The following is a 24502-nucleotide window of genomic DNA, read 5'->3' on the forward strand; positions in this document are numbered from 1 at the left end:
CCATAGAGCAGAGCAGACAGGAGGAGGCTGTGGATGTCATGGCTGGATTTCGAGGATTTTTGTGCAAGATTTGGGGTATTATGGGGGTCATTCTCCAAAGTCATAGATCAGGTAAGTGGGAGTCTGCCTGGGGAGAATGGGGTGGTGTTGCTTGCATGGGGCTGCTGGGGAGAATGGGGTGTTGCTTGCATGGGGCTGCTGGGGAGAATGGGGTGGTGATGCTTGCATGTGGCTGCCTGGGGAGAATGGGATGTTGCTTGCATGGGGCTGCCTGGGGAGAATGGGGTGGTGATGCTTGCATGGGGCTGCCTGGGGAGAATGGGGTGATGATGCTTGCATGGGGCTGCCTGGGGAGAATGGGGTGATGATGCTTGCATGGGGCTGCCTGGGGAGAATGGGGTGATGTTGCTTGCATGGGGCTGCCTGGGGAGAATGGGGTGGTGTTGCTTGCATGGGGCTGCCTGGAGAGAATGGGGTGATGTTGCTTGCATGGGGCTGCCTGGGGAGATTGGGGTGATGTTGCTTGCATTTGGCTGCCTGGGGAGAATGGGGTGGTGTTGCTTGCATGGGGCTGCCTGGGGAGAATGGGGTGGTGTTGCTTGCATGGGGCTGCCTGGGGAGAATGGGGTGATGTTGCTTGCATGGGGCTGCCTGGAGAGAATGGGGTGATGCTTGCATGGGGCTGCCTGGGGAGAATGGGGTGATGCTTGCATGGGGCTGCCTGGGGAGAATGGGGTGATGTTGCTTGTATGGGGCTGCCTGGGGAGAATGGGGTGGTGTTGCTTGCATGGGGCTGCCTGGGGAGAATGGGGTGGTGTTGCTTGCATGGGGCTGCCTGGGGAGAATGGGGTGATGTTGCTTGCATGGGGCTGCTTGGGGAGAATGGGGTGATGTTGCTTGCATGGGGCTGCCTGGGGAGAATGGGATGTTGCTTGCATGGGGCTGCCTGGGGAGAATGGGGTGGTGATGCTTGCATGGGGCTGCCTGGGGAGAATGGGGTGATGATGCTTGCATGGGGCTGCCTGGGGAGAATGGGGTGGTGTTGCTTGCATGGGGCTGCCTGGAGAGAATGGGGTGGTGTTGCTTGCATGGGGCTGCCTGGAGAGAATGGGGTGATGCTTGCATGGGGCTGCCTGGGGAGAATGGGGTGATGTTGCTTGTATGGGGCTGCCTGGGGAGAATGGGGTGGTGTTGCTTGCATGGGGCTGCCTGGGGAGAATGGGGTGATGTTGCTTGCATGGGGCTGCTTGGGGAGAATGGGGTGATGTTGCTTGCATGTGGCTGCTTGGGGAGAATGGGGTGATGTTGCTTGCATGGGGCTGCCTGGGGAGAATGGGGTGATGTTGCTTGCATGGGGCTGCTTGAGGAGAATGGGGTGATGTTGCTTGCATGGGGCTGCTTGGGGAGAATGGGGTGGTGTTGCTTGCATGGGGCTGCCTGGAGAGAATGGGGTGATGTTGCTTGCATGGGGCTGCCTGGGGAGAATGGGGTGTTACTTGCATGGGGTAGCTGGGGAGAATGGGGTGGTGATGCTTGCATGGGGCTGCTGGGAAGAATGGGGGGTGTTGCTTGCATGGGGCTGCCTGGGGAGAATGGGGGGTGTTGCTTGCATGGGGCTGCCTGGGGAGAATGGGGGGTGTTGCTTGCATGGGGCTGCCTGGGGAGAATGGGGGGGTGTTGCTTGCATGGGGCTGCTTGGGGAGAATGGGGGGGTGTTGCTTGCATGGGGCTGCCTGGGGAGAATGGGGTGATGTTGCTTGCATGGGGCTGCCTGGGGAGAATGGGGTGATGTTGCTTGCATGGGGCTGCCTGGGGAGAATGGGGTGATGTTGCTTGCATGGGGCTGCCTGGGGAGAATGGGGTGATGTTGCTTGCATGGGGCTGCCTGGGGAGAATGGGGGGTGTTGCTTGCATGGGGCTGCCTGGGGAGAATGGGGGGGGGTGTTGCTTGCATGGGGCTGCCTGGGGAGAATGGGGTGATGTTGCTTGCATGGGGCTGCTTGGGGAGAATGGGGTGATGTTGCTTGCATGGGGCTGCTTGTGGAGAATGGGGTGATGTTGCTTGCATGGGGCTGCTTGGGGAGAATGGGGTGATGTTGCTTGCATGGGGCTGCCTGGGGAGAATGAGGAGGTGTTGCTTGCATGGGGCTGCCTGGGGAGAATGGGGTGGTGTTGCTTGCATGAGGCTGCCTGGGGAGAATGGGGTGATGTTGCTTGCATGGGGCTGCCTGGGGAGAATGGGGTGATGTTGCTTGCATGGGGCTGCCTGGGGAGAATGGGGTGATGTTGCTTGCATGGGGCTGCCTGGGGAGAATGGGGGGGGGTGCTTGCATGGGGCTGCCTGGGGAGAATGGGGTGGTGTTGCTTGCATGGGGCTGCCTGGGGAGAATGGGGCTGATGTTACTCGCATGGGTCTGTGTGGTGTGCAGGTCAGTGTGTGTGATGTCACTTGCGGTGGGGGGGTGCAGGAAAGTATAGTGCTACGTGTGTGGGGGCGAACAGGGGAGGGGATGAATGATGATGGAGATCTGAGGGATTGATATTACTTAGCATGAGAATCTCTGCCTGGTGGTGAGGGGTCGGTCCTGTTTTTTTTTTTTTTTTTTTATATATACATAAAATGTGTTCTCATTAATATTATTGGGGACACATGCTGTCAGGTTGATGACTGAGCTATGACCTCTGGGAGCGAAGCAGCTTTACAACAATGTCTCCAGATCCCTGACTTTATTCTCCCCTCGCACTCTGTGCTGGTCAGTATTAGCCCGGTGGCCACTGGTGTCAGCCACTACTTGTATCCAGTTTTCTGCATGATTTTTTTTTCTGTTTTATTCTAGGTATTGTGACTTTTCCCCATCCTGTGCCCCCCAGAGCAGTGACCTCCCTGCAGATGTCATTTCATCACTGGACTTCTTTTCACCAAGTGGAATGGCGGTGCCCCCACAATCCATGTGAGGACCCAAAGGGATGACACTGTGGGCGTCTGATAATGTCAGATAGATGAGTATAATTACTAAATTGTCTCCCTCCCCCGCTCTCCGTCTCCCCCGCTCTCCGTCTCCCCCGCTCTCCGTGTCTCCCCCGCTCTCCGTGTCTCCCCCGCTCTCCGTCTCCTAAAGGGAACCTGTCACCCCCAAAATCGATGGTAAGCTAAGCCCACCAGCGTCAGGGGCTTATCCTACAGCATTCTGTAATGCTGTAGTTAAGCCTCCAATGTATCTTAAAAGATGAGAAAAAGAGGTTATATTATACTCACGCTGGCGGTCCGATCCAAGTCGCGGTCCGGTCCTGGGCCTCCCATCTTAATAGGATGACTTCCTCTTCTTGTCTTCACGCTGTGGTGCGCAGGCGCCGGGAAAGGTCAGAGGGGCCTGCACACTGCAGTACTTTGTGCTGGAGCCGCAGCGTGAAGACACGAAGAGGACCAAAACAAAAGTCAAGGGTGCTCACTATACTTAGGCAGGGGTGCTCTGGAGAAAAAGAGTCCAATATACAGGTCCTTCTCAAAAAATTAGCATATAGTGTTAAATTTCATTATTTACCATAATGTAATGATTACAATTAAACTTTCATATATTATAGATTCATTATCCACCAACTGAAATTTGTCAGGTCTTTTATTGTTTTAATACTGATGATTTTGGCCTACAACTCCTGATAACCCAAAAAACCTGTCTCAATAAATTAGCATATTTCAACCGGCCAATCAAATAAAAGTGTTTTGGAAAAAAGTAGGGGCCCCAGGCCAGAGCCTTGAGGGACTCCAACAGAGAGAGGGCGGAATGAGCCAATACAGTCTGCTGTGCCTGCGCAACGACCGCAGAGTTGCCCAGATCTTCCTTACTGATTACTGGGTGGCCACCCTGCTGGATCCCTGCTGCAAAGACAAAGTACCATTATTTGTTCCGTCACTGGAGCGGGATGGCAAAATGTGTGAATACAAGCACATGCTGGTAGAGGCACTACTGACGGCATTCCCACCTGACAGAAGAAACACAACGCAGAGGAGGAGGAAGTCGCCAACGCAGCTGTGGCACCACCTCAGAAGGGAGGGTTAACATGGCTAAAATGTGAAAAAAATTCATCAGCATGACACAGCATCCAGCACCACCATCTGATACGGTCTATACAACCAGGTGCCAGTGTTATAACAACATGGTGGAAGAGTACATGTCTATGTCCACACGTCTGCATGTACTAAGTTGGGTCTGCCCATTTAACTTCTTGGTTTCCAAACTGGACACATGGCCTAGGCTTGGAAGTGCCGGCATGCCCCGTGGCAAGTGTAATGTTGGAACATTTGTTTATCAGAGCAGGGGATATCACACATAGGCGCACCCACCTGTCCAAAGCCAACGTGGCCACTCTCGCCTTCATTAAAAGAAACCAGGAGTGGAGTCCACAGGACTTGTCTTTGCCTTTGGCAAACCAGACAAAGGTACCATCTGCACCCAGACATTGTTATATTTTATTTGCCATTTGTTTTATTTTGGGGCCTTACCAAAAAGGAAGAGAAATAAAATCCACCAAAATAATGGCCTGCCTCTTCCACCTACACTGCAATGTCCACCTACATCTCCTCCTCCACTAGGACATCCGACTACTGTATCTACATTGTTCTTTTTTATTTTATACTATGTTCTTTTAAATGCTGTCCCTAAAAAAAAAAAAATCCTCCAAAAAACTGTTGGATACCTCATCCCCTGCCTCTTCCACCTTCATCGCCACATTCGCCTCAAGCTCATCCACCTACTACACCTCCTCCTACATTTGGACCTATGCCTCTTTTTTCAAGATTATTATTACTTTTTATTCTCTGTTATTTTAAGTGATCTTACTATCCACATTTGTTTTCAGGGCTATTGTCCTGCTTACCCCCTTTTTGTTCTATTTTTCACCTTTACCGCTTACTACCCCCATTTTACCACGCGAAAGTACGAGACCACATTAACTGTGAGCTGGTCTCATTATGCTGGGAAGGGCCCAATAAAGATTTAACTTTTCAGCTTATTAATCAGTGAACAGCTGTCTGCTTTTTCTTTGCTGGTTATTAAAAAATGGGTGGACTCATCCAAAAAATTAATTGGGGCCCCCTCTATTTTTAATAACCAGCTACGGCAAAACAGACAGCTAAGGGCTGATATTAAAAAGCTGTGAAGGTCCATGGATATTGGCCCCTACCAACACTAATAAGCCGCACGAGAAATGGAGCATCTATTAGGGTATATTTCCACTGTCAGGATGGCCGGCGGTATCGCCGCAGCGGCGAAGCCCCGCCCCCTTTCTGCGACGCGATCATGCCGGATGTGTTAACTCTTCACATCCGGGATGATCGCTCGCTCCCATAGGGCCCTGTGATATGCCTTGCGGGGACGCTGCGTCCCTGCAAGGTGTACGGACATGCTGCGATCTGAAAAGACGCGCAGCATGTCCGGAGTCGCAGGGCCGCCGCGTGCGGGTTTCCACGCATAGTGGAGACGGGATTTCATAAAATCCCCTCCACTATGCTGGAACATCTGGACGCTGCTTGTTTGACGCTGCAGCTCTGCGCAGCGTCAAATAAGCAGCGTTTCCTGACCGTGGAAACATACCCTAAGAAGCGCTAATTCTTGAGCATCGACTCAGCTCTTCCTGATTGCATGTGTGCAGTGGCAACTGGGGTAATATATACAGCTCTGGCCAAAATTAAGAAACCACCACATCAAAACCCTGCCATGGGCAGCCCATTCTCCAGACCTGAACCCCACTGGAAACCTCTGGAATGTAAGCAAGAGGATGATGGATAGTCACAAGCCATCAAACAAAGAACTGCTTACATTTTTGCGCCAGAAGCAGTGTGAAACACTGCTGGAAAGCATGCCAAGATGCATGAAAGCTGTGATTAAAAATTATGGTTAGTACACAAAATATTAATTTCTGAATAGTGATGGGGTCGAGCAAATTGGAATACTCGGGTACTCGGCCAGAACAGCGAACCCAATATAAGTCTATGGGAGACCCAAGTACTTTTACTACGATCTCCCCCGGGGGTCCTTTTAAGGTCTAAAAATGATGGAAACACTGCTCAAAAGACACAGGAACATCATGGGGATCGCCCCTGAAAAAATTCCTGACTCCTAGTTCACAGCCTTAATAATTTTTTTCCGAGATTCATGCCATTTTTCCTGGTGCCACAAAAAACACATTAAAACGAAACCAAAATGGGTTTTGCTGGCCTGTAAGGCCAAATATTTAACCCTAGGCCGAAAATTTCCTCTCCCTCTTAGGCTGCCGTCACACAAGGAGTATTTGGTCAGTATTTTACATCAGTATTTGTAGCCAAAACCAGGAGTGGGTGATAAATGCAGAAGTGGAGCATATGTTTCTATGATACTTTTCCTCTATTTGTTCCACTCCTGGTTTTGGCTACAAATACTGATGTAAAATACTGACCAAATACTGCTAGTATGACGGCAGCCTTAGGCTTAGTTCAGACGCAGCGTTTTTGAAGCGTTTTTCAACTTTAACATTGCTTTCAACCACTACAAATGCATTCACTGGGAAATGTCATTGTAACATTTAACTGGCCATGTGGTGTGTGACACATAAGCAGACCCATCTTGTTTCATTTATAAAGGAGGGACTCTTAAAGTCACAGAGCCTATTTTTACTGGCATCAGGCGGCATTAATCTTCTTAAAGGGCCAATATGAAACAGTGGGTCTCCTAAGCTGGTGTAGCCTATGCTGTGAGTGGATGGGCTGCCAAGAATTACGACGCACCACAGTACCCCTGTCATAAGATGTCCAGGGGGGACTCCTGAAAAAGTGTTGCATTGAATTCAAGGCCTGCCCTGCTACCAATTCATATGCACCCCAATAAGCCTTTGAACCCACATAGTGGATGGGCCCATGAAAATCCACTTCGCAATATGCATTTTGTACTCCGTACTCCTTTGTTTTACACATTGGCGGCAAGGCCAGCCCTGCTGCATAGTCATATGCACCCCATTAGGCCTTGGAACACACATACTGGATGTGCCCATGAAAATCCACTCGTATTTTTTATGGTATGATGGTTCCCTCTTTGCAGAATTATTTACAGAAAATTTGGCAATTGTGTTTGCCATGTTTTTAACACTAAGGTTCAGATACGGCTTTAAAAAAGTCTAATCCTAGCAATACAAAGCAATTTCATTGCAAACTACAAAAATCAAGGAATATTAAGATTGAATAGTGTGAGTGCGTACATTTTTGTATATGTTACCAATAACATAGAAAAGTTAATGATTACATATAAGGATTACATAGATATACTGATTACGTGTATATATGAAGATTAACTTCATACAGTCTACTTAGATCATCACCAAGAGGCTTTTAAATATCATCCGTCTGGAATATCCGAGAAGCAACACCGACAGAGAACCCCTTTGAGATTACCTACACTGCATGGGCGTCCCCAATTATGCAGGTATCAGCACACTGTACATGTACAGGTACCCCAGTTTTGGTATCTGTCTTAGTCATGTTTCTCTGGTCTTATATAGTGATTTACACTATGTAGTAACTCTAGTTTCACCCAGACCTTCAAGTGACCAGCTTTCACGGGTGTATTAAACTGAGATATCATGGAGTCATCAGACGAGTGGCCATAAACCACTAGAAAATAAAAACCACAAGGATTTAGATCAAACCACCACAGGCAGAGTTTCAGTAAACCTTAATGTTTTACAACGACAAACAGCAAACATATAGAGGCTTCAAACTGTTTCTGAAGTGAGAAAACAAACATTTATCAACATGGTGCATTATGAGCATTATGAGCATTGTCTGTCACATTTGTAAATGTTTTACAAGACATGCAGCTATGTGATTGTCTGAATGCATTCGGTGTACAGTATTTCAATCTTGTTTACAAATCGCCATTTGTATATTCGCCATTTGTACATTTGAGGCAGCCAAAGTTATCGCTCTCAAGGAGAGAAACTAATATAGTGGACAAAGAAATATTTGTAATAAACTACTGAGCCAAACTAACATCATTGCATTATCAAATTTATATGAAGTGTATTGTGTCCAATTTGCGCAACCAGGCAACACAAAAAGGAGCTTTTCCAGTGAGCTCTTTAAGGTACACAAATGTGAAGTGTTTGCTATCAAGGATGTGGTTTCACCAATGGGGGGTACCTTTTTTAAAAATATACTATTGCCATCACAGCCACCCATACCCAAACTTCACGGGCCTATAACAATACAAAGCATGTTCACCCAGGTCATGTTGTCGGAGATAAGGAAGAGACATTGCAGGAGACAGTTAAGAATTAGGGCCAATGTAGTGGTGTGGGTCTCTGAGACTTGTAATGCAGTGCATGATCTGCCAAACAATTCCCCAAAGGGGGTACTGTCAAGGTGAAAAGATATATCTTCATACACTTTTTGTACTGTTGTATTCTTATACTGTGAAACAATAAGTTTTTCCCATCTGCTAGCTAATGTAGATGTAATTGTATTTAAAATGGCTGCCAGTATTCACCTTTGCCCTACTTTTTGTCTCTGAGGAAAGAAGTATCATTTCTTCTTAAATTGAAACTTGAGGAATGTGAAGAAAGGAGGATTCGCCAGGAGACATCAGGACAAATCAGAAAGACTGAATACTAGACATATACTGCTTAAACCCCGCCCAATGCATTCCTTCTCCTAACACACAATATAGTACTGTGTATCCGGAAATAAACGCAGTTGCTGTGATCGTGGCCGATACTGGTAGACGCACGAGCATCAACTGAGATTGAACCAGCTATTTGTCTGACTCATTCTTACCCGGTACCAAATGCTCTGCTCATACTTTAATTTGGGATGACTGGTGAATGAGGGTTATTGTCGTGACGACCTCGACAGTACCTTTTTTAAAAGTACACTAGTGCCATCGCATGCCCCTAGCCCAAATATTAACGGCCTATAACAGTACTGAGCATGTTTACCCTGGTGATCTAGTGGCAGGAACATTTTAGATTGCAGGAGAGCAAGTTAAGAAGTCAGCCCAATGGAATGTCATGCCCAATTCCACACTGTGGGATCTTTTTAAAAAAACTAAGAGTGCCATCACAGCCCCCTTGGCAGGGCCGGACTGGCCATCGGGCAGTTCTGGCAAATGCCAGAAGGGTCGGTGGCAGTAGTGGGCCACTCGAGTGTGCCGCTGTCAGCACACTCCCCCCGTTGTCGGCACACTCCCCCCGTTGTCAGCACACTCCCGGCCCCGCATTCAACTATACCGGCGTCATAGACACCGGTACAGTTGAATGCAATGATGGAGGAGAGAGCGTCTGCTGACGCTCCCTCTCCCATCATTCCCCGCTCTGCCTGCCGCTGACACTGTGGGTGCGCGATGACGTCATATCATCGCGCACCTGCTGTGTGACCGGGCGGGCAGACTGCAGCTGCTGAGACCGGAGCCAGGAGCAGCAGCGCGGGGCAAGAGGAAAGGTGAGTAGACTTTGTTTTTTTATTATTACATATCAATGGGTGATAACTGGATTGTAGGGGGGGGGCTGGCTGCATTACATTCTATGGGGCAGTGCTGCATTACATGATTTTATGGGGCTGGGCTGCATTACATGATTCTATGGGGCAGTGCTGCATTACATGATTCTATGGGGCTGGGCTGCATTACATGATTCTATGGGGCAGTGCTGCATTACATGATTCTATGGGGCTGGGCTGCATTAAATTCTATGGGGCAGTGCTGCATTACAGGATTCTATGGGGCTGTGCTGCATTACATTCTATGGGGGCTGTGCTGCATTACATTCTATGGGGACTGAGCTGTAATGCTGGATACAGCTGTAATTATATGTTATATAGTCGTGTTACACTCCCCTCACTTCTTGTAACCTACAATTGTACAAAGATATTATACAGTCACCAGGCGACAAGTGGGCCTGTGTGACTTCAAATGCCAGGGCTGAATTTTAGTCCCAGTCCGGCCCTGATATTAACCCTTTATTGTTTACCACCTTAAAAACACCATTACCTTTATAAAACTGGGGTTGTATTAAACCATCACATATAAAAATTGGGGGCTGTGTTCTCATGCGACCCCCCTAAGATAAACTCAGGGGAGGGCGTTCATTCTTGTGCACTCATTTCTCAGTGACTTTGCATGCTGTATCTCAGAATATCAGCTCTGCTGCTATCCTTTATTGGATTGACTAAAGATTTATCTGGACTTATATGCTACATTGCATTTAGATCACAAATACAATATTGCTTGTTTAAACTATTGTGTCTGCAGTCTCTTTGACCTAGCCACTGGTGTCCAGTTGTATCCACTAGTATCGTGACACACTGTGCAATATATGCTGGATGTATACACTGTGCTATATATGCTGGATGTATACATACCTCCCAACTTTTAAAGATGGGAAAGAGGGACAAAGTTTGCGGCGCGCAACGCGTGCTGCGGCAAATTTTAGGCCACGCCTCTGACCACACCCATTCATAATTAGTCACACCCATATCCACGTCCCAACCACACCCATTTAGCACTGCTGATACCACTGTTTCATACACAATAATTATAAACAAAAAAATATGGCCACACAGTGCTCCATACTGTATAATGGCCACACATGATGCTCCATACTGTATGATGACCGCACATGACGCTCCATACTGTATAATGACCGCACATGACGCTCCATACTGTATAATTACCGCACATGACGCTCCATACTGTATAATGGCCCCACATGACGCTCCATACTGTATAATGGCCCCACATGACGCTCCATACTGTATAATGACCGCACATGATGCACCATACTGTATAATGACCGCACATGATGCTCCATACTGTATAATGACTGCGCATGATGCTCCATACTGTATAATGGCCCCACATGATGCTCCATACAGTATAATGACCGCACATGATGCTCCATACTGTATAATGACCGCGCATGATGCTCCATACTGTATAATGACCCCACATGATGCTCCATACAGTATAATGACCGCACATGATGCTCCATACTGTATAATGGCTGCACATGATGCTCCATACTGTATAATGGCCACACATGATGCTCCATACTGTATATTGGCCGCACATGATGCTCCATACTGTATATTGGCCGCACACGATACTTCGTACCATATAATGGCCACACATAGCTACTCCTACACACGAGGCTGCGCTCCGTACACTTTGCACACACGGCTCCGCTCCATACACCTCATACACACACGGCTCCACTCCATACACCTCGTACACACACGGCTCTGCTACATCCACACTGTACACACACGGCTCCGCTCCATACACCTCGCACACACATGGCTCCTATACAGGAGGAGTGGTACTGTGCAGTGTATATATACAGGAGAGGAGGAGTGGTACTGTGCAGTGTATATATACAGGAGAGGAGGAGTGGTACTGTGCAGTGTATATATACAGGAGCGGTACTGTGCAGTGTATATATACAGGAGGAGGGGTACTGTGCTGCGTATATATACAGGAGGAGTGGTACTGTGCAATGTATATATACAGATACTTAGACTTACACCACGCAGGCTATATATATATATATATATATATATATATGTAATAGCGTGCAGGTACTGAGTATGTCACCACGGAACAGGCAGACCAACAGTTGAGGGGTTTAATAACAGGAATTAGGTTCTCCTCGCAGGGAGGAAGCAATGGAAAATAACTAGCAATAAAACAATGCAAAAATACGGGAGTTAAACAATGTAACAGAATTAAGCAGGATTTCTTGAGAAAAGAACACTTATCAGTCTCATGAGGACTTGCTTGGAGGGTCGTCTTCTCCAACGTAGGCGCCGAGAATCAGTGGCACTTGTCGTCCCTCTGTGGTCCGTGAGCAGAGTAGTCTCTGAGAGCCTGCTGCCTGGGGTTTCGGGAGTTAATGTGGTATGCACAGGCTCTGAGTCTTTAACTTTTATAGCACAGCCAGAAAATCAGGGCTCCGCACTGTTGTCTTTGTACCAGGAAAACAGGGGCTCCGCACTGTTAAGTCTCTGTACCAGGAAAACAGGGGCTCTGCACTGTTAAGTCTCTGTACCAGGAGTCAGGGGCCAGGGTGTAGTAGTCTCTCAACGGGTCTCAAAGCGCCCCCCTAAAGTCACAGCAGAGTCCGCTTTATGTACTCACTAGATGCAGTCTTTCTGGGCAGTCTCTACAAGATGCAGTCTTTCTGGGCAGTCTCTTTCTCTCTCTCTTCTGGAGCGCAGCTGCACCCGGCTCTGCACGCTGCTCTGCAAGCTGCTCTGTCTCCTGCATGCGTCCCTTTCCCACTCTCTGGCTGCTTCCCTTGTCCCCCAGTCTCCAAGTCTCTCCCCTAGGGAACCTGCGGCACAGCTCAATGGTTCCGGGCACAGAGCCGAGAAGGTAACCGCCCCCAGACTCTCCTTGTGTTTTTAACTCCTTACATTCCCCCCTCTTTCTGCTCGCCATTCCACGGGCGAGATCTTCAGGAGCTCCTGTTGGCAATCTTCTAGTCCTTGCACAATCTGCTGCCAGATGAACTCATCCTGATTGTAGCGAACAGGGGGTACACCAGCCGTTGAACGTTCAGAGCGTCTAAAACCAGCAGGGGCGGTGGTGTCAGCTGCTGTGGGAGGAGTCGAGGCTTCCTCCGATACGTTGGTAGAATCTGGCACCAGCCCTGTTCCTGGGTTCACTGGAAGAGATTCGAAGTCTTCCTCATCTTCCACATCTACATTGATCACTGGCGCAGCCGGTGGGGGTGCTGGAGCCAATTGGACTGATTCAGGATCTCGAGACAAACATGGACGCAACATATTCCTGTGCAGCGTGCGGGTGGGAGTCCCTTCTTCCATTTCGGGCTGGACCTCAGAAACGGGACCCCCGTTGCCGAGCCGCCGCTTCACTCGGTATGGCCTTTTCTCCCATCGGTACTCCAGTTTGTTGTGTGGGCGCTTTTCCCTCACCAAGACTCGGTCTCCAGGCCACAGGGCTGTCCCCTTTTGAGGAGCTACCTGGGGATGCTCCATTGTTGTAGGAACTGTTCCGGGGACTCGTTGAAAACGAGGCTTCCGAGGTCTTTTAACACATTCATGCCCAGGGTCACGGTATGGTCTTTAGCTACCTCTCCATCCACCAATACCACTCCTCTCCTCCCGAGGTCTTTTCCGCAGACCTCTATGTTCATCCGTACCACCCCTGCGACCGGGATGGGCAAGTGATTGGCCGCCATAAGTGTGATCACAGGGCCCCATTCGGGCCGTAGCGCCTCTGTGAAGTGATGGCGGAAATATCTCTCAGGCATGGTGGTCACTTGTGAGCCGGTGTCTATCAAGCATCGCACTGCTCTTCCATTGATTTCTGCCCAGACCAGAGGGCACGTGGAAACAAGACTGTGGGGACTTTTACTCCTCCTCCTCCTCTGTTCTTCACGCTCTGAGCTGCGCCCCTCAAGCCCAGAGCCACCTAGTTTAAAGGAGGATGCGGGGATGGTCGGCTCCGCCGGGGACACCAGCGAGCAATGTGGCCGGACTCTCCACAAGTGTAGCATGTAAGAGGGCTTCTCCTCCTGGTAGTTTCACCCTCCCTTCGGGGGGCAGCTTCTCTGTCTCGCACCAGAGGGCCGGGCCCCTCTGCCAGAGTTCTTCTGGAGGCCGCCATTTCTTCACGGACCTGTCTAATCTCCATTCTCAGGTCCTCCACCCACTGGGGAATATTGCCTGCGGTGGTGGTTACCTCCCCGCTCTGCACCCTTCCTACCAGCCCCGTCACTCCCTGTTCTTGTTCTCGCACACGCGCCTCACTGCCAATCTCAGAGAAAGTCATGTCTGGCTTTACTCGCATGCGCTCTCGCAGTGCCTGTTTCATCATTGCGTCACGCAGTCCTGTCACTAGCTGATCTTTGAGCACCACATCAACTGACCCTACCCCGACACCGTCCTTTCGTCTGATAGCAGTGTGAAGCTCTTGTAGGGCGTTCATGAATTGGGTCACGGTCTCCCCCTCCCATTGTACCCGGTGAAACAGTCGCATGCGAAGTTCCCCTACGTCAGTGGGGTCCCCATGCGTTTCCTCAAGTATGCGCAGCACTTTGTCCAGGGTATCTCTCTCCCGGGGGGACCTATGCATGACAGAATCCCGCGCCTCCCCCTCCAGAGCCATCAATGCAATTTCTGCCTCCAGGGCTGGTGTCATGGGGTGCATCCGCATCATTCCCCGGATACCCTCTGTCCAACTCCACAACATTACATTGTTCCCAGTGAACCTTGGCAAATTATTCAACATGGCTCCCAGGGAAATGCTAGACCTGGGAACTTCCCCCGCTGCTTGGTCTGCCCTATCTGCACTACCGTGTGACATCCTGCTGACTACGCCAAATGTAATAGCATGCAGGTACTGAGTATGTCACCACGGAACAGGCAGACCAACAGTTGAGGGGTTTAATAACAGGAATTAGGTTCTCCTCGCAGGGAGGAAGCAATGGAAAATAACTAGCAATAAAACAATGCAAAAATACGGGAGTTAAACAATATAACAGAATTAAGCAGGATTTCTTGAGAAAAGAACACTTATCAGTCTCATGAGGACTTGCTTGGAGGGTCGTCTTCTCCAACCTAGGCGCCGAGAATCAGTGGCACTTGTCGTCCCTCTGTGGTCCGTGAGCAGAGTAGTCTCTGAGAGCCTGCTGCCTGGGGTTTCAGGAGTTAATGTGGTATGCACAGGCTCTGAGTCTTTAACTTTTATAGCACAGCCAGAAAATCAGGGCTCCGCACTGTTGTCTCTGTACCAGGAAAACAGGGGCTCCGCACTGTTAAGTCTCTGTACCAGGAAAACAGGGGCTCTGCACTGTTAAGTCTCTGTACCAGGAGTCAGGGGCCAGGGTGTAGTAGTCTCTCAACGGGTCTCAAAGCGCCCCCCTAAAGTCACAGCAGAGTCCGCTTTATGTACTCACTAGATGCAGTCTTTCTGGGCAGTCTCTACAAGATGCAGTCTTTCTGGGCAGTCTCTTTCTCTCTCTCTTCTGGAGCGCAGCTGCACCCGGCTCTGCACGCTGCTCTGCAAGCTGCTCTGTCTCCTGCATGCGTCCCTTTCCCACTCTCTGGCTGCTTCCCTTGTCCCCCAGTCTCCAAGTCTCTCCCCTAGGGAACCTGCGGCACAGCTCAATGGTTCCGGGCACAGAGCCGAGAAGGTAACCGCCCCCAGACTCTCCTTGTGTTTTTAACTCCTTACATTTATCATAACTGAGCAGCACCAAATCTTTAAGGGGTTGTTCGCTACTAGGACAACCCCTAAATGTTCGGCCCTGATAAAATTATAAAGCCTATACTTGCCTCCTGTGCCAGCGCCGTTCCCACAGTGGCTGTGATGTGTTGTGACAAGTGATGCCCGGCACCAATCAGCGCTGGTGTCACTGTCTCTGCCTTCAGACAAACTGAACATGAAGAGGAAGTCCAGGATCAAGCAGCTGAGATGAGATGAGGTTGTCCTAGTGGGAGACACTCCCTTAAAGCAGTGGACTCTTTATTGGCCCATGTGGCAACATTTCAGTTCCATATCAGAGAAATGCTCTGTTATTGATCCGAAACATTGCCATTTGGGCCAATAAAGAGTCCACACTTTTTTCACGATTAATCAGAGTGGTGTGTGTGTGTATGTATGCGTATAATATACCCACACACACATACATAGACACCAGTGGCGTAACTACAATGTTATGGGCCCCGGTGCGAACTTCCAAATGGGGCCCCCCCGCCATACAATTCAATGTAACCCCCATAGAATACAATGCAGCCCCCCTCATAGTATAATGCAGCCCCTCCATACAGGGGCAGTGAGAAAGACACGAGCAAATGGTGACGAGGGGGCAGGGGAGAGGGCAAGGAAGACAGGCACAAGGGGACACATGGGGGCTAGGAGGCAGGGGAGAAGGTTACAAGGGGACTAGTGGGCAAGGGAGACTGACACAAGGGGACTAGTGGGCAAGGGAGCCTGACACAAGGGGCACACGGGGACAAGTGAGCAAGGGAGACTGACACAAGGGGCACACGGGGACCAGTGGACAAGGGGGACTGGCACAAGGGGACACAGGGACTAGTGAGCAAGGGAGACTGGCACATGGGGACAAGGGACACAAGCATAACGGAGACAGGCTCAAGGGGACACACGGCCCCCTGACCTGCCAGAGCCGCTTGCAGCTGCGATCGTGGTAGTTACGCCCCTGCCTCACACACACTACAGATATCACACACACACTACAGATATCACACACACACATCATACTACAGATATTACACACACACATACTACAGTTATCACACACACACTACAGATAACACACACACACACACATACTACAGATATCACACACACACACACCAGATACCAGCTCATATACACAACTCACAATCTCCTCTCTGGTACAGGGGTGGCTGATGTAAACCGGCTGCGGCTCCTCAGCTTCTCCTGACTAAAGCGGCTCTGTCCCGCACCTCCCCCCTGCTCTCGCCTTCTGTCCCGGGGTTATTTTGGCTTTCTCTTAAATACGATCTCATTCAGACGTACATGAGATGTATGAGGGGGGGAAAATACAGACTGAGAAGCTGTCTCATCGTGATGACTGGAGCTGCTTCCTGTCTCTCACGTGCCCCGGCTGCCCCCTTCCCCTAGATACGCCTCGGACTGTTGCCGTGCAGGAGGAATCTCCTGCACTGCAACATGGTGTTGGGTGCCAGCACAGCCCACACAGTGGTCTATCCAGCACAGCCCGCACAGTGGTCTATCCAGCACAGCCCGCACAGTGGTATATCCAGCACAGCCCACACAGTGGTATATACAGCACAGCCCGCACAGTGGTATATACAGCACAGCCTGCACAGTGGTCTATCCAGCACCACTGTGCGGTATATACATACCACTGTGCGGGCTGTAAAATAAAGAGGAGAAATCACGCTGCAGCCGATCACAGCTATGGGCCCCAGGGGCCCGAGCTCCTGCCGCACTGTGCCCCCGTACCTGTCCCTGGTGTTCGATGTAGTAGAAGTACTCCTTGGTTTGGGGGTCGGGATTCTGGCCCTGGACATAATGAAGGCTCCTGAGGGCCGGGGACAGGCGGCAGAGTCGGAGCCGCAGTGCGTGACAGGACATGGCTAGGACGGCCGCGGGTCACTATGGAAACAGGTGCTGCCACTTCCGGGCACCGCCGGAAACATGGCAACTGAAGAAAGCATCCGCACGCGAGAGCTGGAAGTGCCGGGACGCCTCACCAGTCTGTGTAGTAGGCGCGTCAGGGGCGTGACGGCGGATACAGAGAGCCACCCCCTGCTATGGATGGAAGGAGCCGCTCTGCAGCGTCACTGAGCCTGCGCACTGCTGCTTATCTATAGATAGAAGTAAGTGACGGAAGTGTGCGGGAGCAGGAGGCGGACATAGTGCGGTGACCAGGGGCGTCTGACCTGCCGGCCCTGGGCCCCTGACCTAGCGGGCCCGGTCGCAATGGCGACCGCTGCGACCGCGGTAGTTACGCCCCTGATAGACACACATACTCATACACTCACACATACATTATATAAGTGAGACTGCGGTATGTACGTTATACCACTGTGTGTAATATACTGCGTCCGCTGTGTATAGCCCATATAGGCCAGCCACAGAATGTGTGTGTGTGTGTGTGTGTGTGTGTGTGTGTGTGTGTGTGTATATACATACATACACTGCGGCTGGCCTATATGGGCTATAAACAGCGGACGCAGTATATTACACAGTGGTATAACCTATATAACGTACATACCGTAGTCACAGTTTCACCTATATAATGTATATAAGACTGCTATATATGCATTATATGGGTGATACTGCTACTGCGGTATATAATCGCAGTATCACTTATATACTGTATATACAACAGTCAATATACATTAGACAGTTCAAACTGCAAATGCTGCATATACAATATATAGGTGATACTGTGATTGCAGTGTATAGTTCCAGTATATATATATATATATATATATATATATATATATATATATATATATATATATATATATATTGTAAGAGTCATCTCGGTCTGGTAGTCGGGGGCAGGTATCTCGCCCAGGTACTTGTCCTATGTGAATTAGGCTGCTCAGTATTTTCAGGATACTCAGGGGTTAATAAGTGTAGGAATAAAGGATGACTGTCGTGATTCGGTTATTTGGCTCCCCCAGTGGTCGCTTGTGGTACTGGTGTCTTTGAGCTTTTCACCTGTTTCTATCAGGATGTGGGAGTTTCCTATTTAGCCTTGTTCCTCAGTCATTCCAATGCCGGCCATCAATGTAACCAGAGTCTTTCTGTTGCATGTACCTGCTCCCAGTCTGCTGACCAGCTAAGTTGGACATTTCTGTCCTTTGTCTATTTTTGTATCTTTTGTCCAGTTTGCACTTATGTGATTCTCTGCAGCTGGAAGCTCTTGTGGGCTGAAATTGCCACTCCGGTGCCATGAGTTGGCACATGAGTTTAAGTTAATTTCAGGATGGTATTTGATAGGGTTTTGTAGCTGACTGCGAAGTCCACTATTGTATCCTTCTGCTATCTAGTTAGTGGGCCTCGCTGTGCTAAATCTGCTTTCATACTACGTTTGTCTTTTCATCTTAACTCACCGTTATTATATGTGGGGGGCTACTATCTCCTGTGGGGGATTTTCCTCTGGAGGCAAGCCAGGACTGTGTTTCATCTACTAGGGGTAGTTAGCTCTCCGGCTGGTGCGAGACATCTAGCGAAAACGTAGGTACGTTCCCTGGCTACTATTAGTTGTGTGTATAGGTTTAGCATCGCGGTCAGCTCTAGTTTCCATCACCCGAGAGCTTGTCCGTTTTTTCTATGCTTCTGATGTTCCCCTGCCATTGTGAACCATAACAGTATGGCCGGCCTACATGTTTAATCTATGGGCTGAAGCAGGAGAGAAAAGGAACTGTGTGAAATTTTTTTTTTTTTTTCCTCCCTCTGAAGTTGCACTCCAGCTCTAATTGCAGTCTCCTGCTTTCCTCTCCTCTTAACCCCTGAATGGCTCAGATTTTATCTCTTGAAATATGGATCTCCAGAGTCTGGCTACAAATTTGAATAATCTTGCTGCTAAAGTTCAGAATATACAAGATTTTGTTATACATGCTCCTCGGTCTGAACCTAAAATTCCTATACCAGAGTTTTTCTCCGGAGATCGATCTTGTTTTCTGAATTTTAAATACAATTGTAAATTGTTTCTTTCTCTGAGATCTCACTCTGCTGGAGATCCTGCAAAGCAGGTTAAAATTGTGATTTCATTATTGCGGGGTGACCCTCAAAATTGGGCATTTTCATTGGCACCAGGGGATCCTGCGTTGCGCAATGTGGATGCGTTTTTTCTGGCCTTAGGGTTACTTTATGAGGAACCTAATTTAGAGATTCAGGCTGAAAAGGCCTTGATAGCCCTCTCTCAGGGGCAAGATGAAGCCGAAATATATTGCCAGAAATTTTGAAAATGGTCTGTGCTTACTCAGTGGAATGAGTGCGCTCTGGCGGCAAATTTCAGAGAAGGGCTCTCTGATGCCGTAAAAGACGTCATGGTGGGGATTCCTACGCCTATGGGTCTGAATGAGTCCATGACAATGGCTATTCAGATTGATCGGCGTTTACGGGAACGCAAACCTGTGCACCATTTGGCGGTGTCTTCTGAGAAAGCACCAGAGAGTATGCAATGTGACAGTTTTCTGTCCAGAAGCGAACGACAGAATTATAGACGCAAAAATGGGTTGTGCTTCTATTGTGGGAATTCAACTCATGTTATATCAGCATGCTCAAAACGAACAAACAAAGTTGCTAAATCCTCTGCTATTGGCACTTTGCAGTCCAAGTTTATTTTGTCTGTGACTTTAATTTGTTCGTTATCTTCTATTGTCGCGGATGCTTATGTGGATTCTGGTGCCGCTTTGAGTCTTATGGATTGGTCCTTTGCCAGGCGCTGTGGGTTTGATCTAGAGCCTCTGGAAGTCCCTATACCTTTAAAGGGTATTGATTCTACACCATTGGCTAGTAATAAACCACAATACTGGACACAAGTGACTATGCGTATGACTCCAGACCATCAGGAGGTGATTCGCTTCCTTGTGTTGTTTAATCTACATGATGTATTAGTGCTGGGATTGCCATGGTTGCAAACCCATAACCCAGTCCTTGACTGGAAAACAATGTCTGTACTAAGCTGGGGATGTCAGGGAAATCATGGGGGCGCACCTTTGGTTTCCATTGCTTCATCTATTCCCTCTGAGATCCCGGCTTTTTTGTCTGATTATTGTGATGTTTTTGAGGAGTCTACTCTTAATTCTCTTCCCCCTCACAGAGATTGTGATTGCGCCATAGATCTGATTCCTGGCAGTAAATTTCCTAAGGGTCGTTTATTCAATCTGTCTGTACCTGAACATGCTGCTATGCGAGAGTATATTAGGGAGTCCTTGGAGCAGGGTTCTTTTTTGTAGCCAAAAGAGATGGTTCTTTGAGACCTTGTATTGATTATAGACTCTTAAATAAGATCACAGTCAAATATCAGTATCCTTTGCCATTGCTGACAGATTTATTTGCTCGCATTAAGGGAGCTAAGTGGTTCTCTAAGATTGATCTTCGTGGTGCGTATAATTTGGTGCGAATTAAGCAGGGGGATGAGTGGAAAACCGCATTTAATACGCCCGAGGGCCATTTTGAGTATTTGGTAATGCCTTTTGGTTTGTCAAATGCCCCTTCGGTCTTTCACTCCTTTATGCACAATATTTTCCGTGAATATCTGGATAAATTCATGGTTGTGTATCTGGATGACGTTTTGATTTTTTCGGATGACTGGGAGTCTCATGTTCAACAGGTTAGGAAGGTTTTTCAGGTTTTGCGGACCAATTCTCTGTTTGTAAAGGGTTCAAAGTGTGTATTTGGGGTTCAGAAGATTTCTTTTCTGGGGTACATTTTTTCCCCTTCTTCTATTGAGATGGATCCTGTTAAGGTTCGGGCAATTTGTGACTGGTCGCAGCCGACTTCTCTTAAGAGCCTTCAGAAATTTTTGGGCTTTGCTAATTTTTATCGTCGATTCATAACTGGTTTTTCTAGCGTGGTCAAGCCTTTGACTGATTTGACTAAAAAAGGTGCTGATGTTGCCGATTGGTCTCCTGCTGCTCTGGAGGCCTTTCGAGAGCTTAAGCGCCGCTTTTCTTCTGCCCCTGTGTTGCGCCAGCCTGATGTTTCACTTCCTTTTCAGGTGGAAGTTGATGCTTCCGAGATTGGAGCGGGGGCGGTTTTGTCACAGAAAAGTTCAGATGGTTCAGTGATGAGACCTTGTGCGTTCTTTTCTTGAAAATTTTCGCCCGCCGAGCGAAACTATGATGTTGGTAATCGGGAGCTTTTGGCGATGAAATGGGCATTCGAGGAGTGGCGTCATTGGCTTGAGGGTGCTAGACATCAGGTGGTGGTCTTGACTGATCACAAGAATTTGATTTATCTTGAGTCGGCCAGACGTCTGAATCCTAGACAGGCGCGCTGGTCGTTGTTTTTCTCTCGGTTTAATTTTGTGGTCTCGTATCTGCCAGGTTCTAAAAATGTGAAGGCAGATGCCCTTTCTAGGAGTTTTGAACCTGATTTCCCTGGTGATTCTAAACCTACGGGTATCCTTAAGGATCGGGTGATATTGTCTGCTGTCTCCCCTGACCTGCGACGTGCTTTACAAGAGTTTCAGGCGGATCGGCCTGATCGTTGTCCGCCTGGTAGATTGTTTGTGCCGGATGAGTGGACCAGTAGAGTCATCTCGGAGGTTCATTCTTCTGCGTTGGCAGGTCATCCGGGAATTTTTGGTACCAGGGATTTGGTGGCTAGGTCCTTCTGGTGGCCTTCCCTGTCTCGGGACGTGCGTACTTTTGTGCAGTCTTGTGATGTTTGTGCTCGGGCCAAGCCTTGTTGTTCTCGGGCTAGTGGATTGTTGTTGTCCTTGCCTATTCCTAAGAGGCCTTGGACACACATCTCTATGGATTTTATTTCTGATCTCCCTGTTTCTCAGAAAATGTCTGTCATCTGGGTGGTGTGTGACCGTTTTTCTAAGATGGTTCATTTGGTACCTTTGCCCAAGTTGCCTTCCTCATCTGAGTTGGTGCCTCTGTTTTTTCAGAATGTGGTTCGGTTGCATGGTATCCCGGAGAATATAGTTTCTGACAGGGGATCTCAATTTGTGTCCAGATTTTGGCGGGCGTTTTGTGCCAGGATGGGCATTGATTTGTCTTTTTCGTCTGCATTTCATCCTCAGACGAATGGCCAGACGGAGCGTACTAATCAGACCTTGGAGACTTATTTGAGGTGTTTTGTGTCTGCTGATCATGATGACTGGGTCACCTTTTTGCCGTTGGCAGAGTTTGCCCTTAATAATCGGGCCAGTTCTGCCACTTTGGTTTCCCCTTTCTTTTGCAATTCAGGGTTCCATCCTCGTTTTTCATCTGGTCAGGTGGAATCTTCGGATTGTCCTGGAGTGGATACTAGGTGGACAGGTTGCATCGTATTTGGGGGCAGGTGGTGGACAATTTAAAGTTGTCCCAGGAGAGGACTCAGCATTTTGCTAATCGCCATCGTCGTGTTGGTCCTCGTCTTCGTGTTGGGGACTTGGTGTGGTTGTCTTCCCGTTTTGTCCCTATGAGGGTCTCTTCTAAGTTTAAGCCTCGGTTCATCGGTCCTTATAGGATTTTAGAAATTCTTAACCCTGTGTCTTTTCGTTTGGACCTCCCAGCATCCTTTGCTATCCATAATGTTTTCCATCGGTCGTTATTGCGGAGGTATGAGGTGCCAGTTGTGCCTTCTGTTGAGCCTCCTGCTCCTGTGCTGGTTGAGGGTGAATTGGAGTACGTGGTGGAGAAAATCTTGGACTCCCGTGTTTCCAGACGGAGACTTCAATATCTGGTTAAGTGGAAAGGCTACGGTCAGGAGGATAATTCTTGGGTTTCAGCTTCAGATATTCATGCCTCTGATTTGGTCCGTGCCTTTCATAGGGCTCATCCAGATCGCCCTGGTGGTTCTTGTGAGGGTTCGGTGCCCCCTCCTTAAGGGGGGGGTACTGTTGTGATTCGGTTATTTGGCTCCCCCAGTGGTCGCTTGTGGTACTGGTGTCTTTGAGCTTTTCACCTGTTTCTATCAGGATGTGGGAGTTTCCTATTTAGCCTTGTTCCTCAGTCATTCCAATGCCGGCCATCAATGTAACCAGAGTCTTTCTGTTGCATGTACCTGCTCCCAGTCTGCTGACCAGCTAAGTTGGACATTTCTGTCCTTTGTCTATTTTTGTATCTTTTGTCCAGTTTGCACTTATGTGATTCTCTGCAGCTGGAAGCTCTTGTGGGCTGAAATTGCCACTCCGGTGCCATGAGTTGGCACATGAGTTTAAGGTAATTTCAGGATGGTATTTGATAGGGTTTTGTAGCTGACTGCGAAGTCCACTATTGTATCCTTCTGCTATCTAGTTAGTGGGCCTCGCTGTGCTAAATCTGCTTTCATACTACGTTTGTCTTTTCATCTTAACTCACCGTTATTATATGTGGGGGGCTACTATCTCCTGTGGGGGATTTTCCTCTGGAGGCAAGCCAGGACTGTGTTTCATCTACTAGGGGTAGTTAGCTCTCCGGCTGGTGCGAGACGTCTAGCGAAAACGTAGGTACGTTCCCTGGCTACTATTAGTTGTGTGTATAGGTTTAGCATCGCGGTCAGCTCTAGTTTCCATCACCCGAGAGCTTGTCCGTTTTTTCTATGCTTCTGATGTTCCCCTGCCATTGTGAACCATAACAGTATGGCCGGCCTACATGTTTAATCTATGGGCTGAAGCAGGAGAGAAAAGGAACTGTGTGAAATTTTTTTTTTTTTTTCCTCCCTCTGAAGTTGCACTCCAGCTCTAATTGCAGTCTCCTGCTTTCCTCTCCTCTTAACCCCTGAATGGCTCAGATTTTATCTCTTGAAATATGGATCTCCAGAGTCTGGCTACAAATTTGAATAATCTTGCTGCTAAAGTTCAGAATATACAAGATTTTGTTATACATGCTCCTCGGTCTGAACCTAAAATTCCTATACCAGAGTTTTTCTCCGGAGATCGATCTTGTTTTCTGAATTTTAAATACAATTGTAAATTGTTTCTTTCTCTGAGATCTCACTCTGCTGGAGATCCTGCAAAGCAGGTTAAAATTGTGATTTCATTATTGCGGGGTGACCCTCAAAATTGGGCATTTTCATTGGCACCAGGGGATCCTGCGTTGCGCAATGTGGATGCGTTTTTTCTGGCCTTAGGGTTACTTTATGAGGAACCTAATTTAGAGATTCAGGCTGAAAAGGCCTTGATAGCCCTCTCTCAGGGGCAAGATGAAGCCGAAATATATTGCCAGAAATTTTGAAAATGGTCTGTGCTTACTCAGTGGAATGAGTGCGCTCTGGCGGCAAATTTCAGAGAAGGGCTCTCTGATGCCGTAAAAGACGTCATGGTGGGGATTCCTACGCCTATGGGT

The 24502-nt window shown here is 48.5% G+C and overlaps 1 long non-coding RNA gene across 1 annotated transcript; it reads left to right on the top strand.

The window, feature by feature from the left end:
* The first annotated feature begins 2366 nt into the window (after positions 1–2366).
* LOC143788642 (uncharacterized) lies at positions 2367–8778 on the top strand. The gene is made up of 2 exons (XR_013218693.1): positions 2367–2951; positions 8544–8778. It is a non-coding gene; the product is annotated as an uncharacterized LOC143788642 (long non-coding RNA).
* The last annotated feature ends 15724 nt before the right edge of the window (positions 8779–24502 follow it).

Source organism: Ranitomeya variabilis, chromosome 8 (genome assembly GCF_051348905.1).
Source record: "Ranitomeya variabilis isolate aRanVar5 chromosome 8, aRanVar5.hap1, whole genome shotgun sequence".
NCBI classification, from domain to species: domain Eukaryota; kingdom Metazoa; phylum Chordata; class Amphibia; order Anura; family Dendrobatidae; genus Ranitomeya; species Ranitomeya variabilis.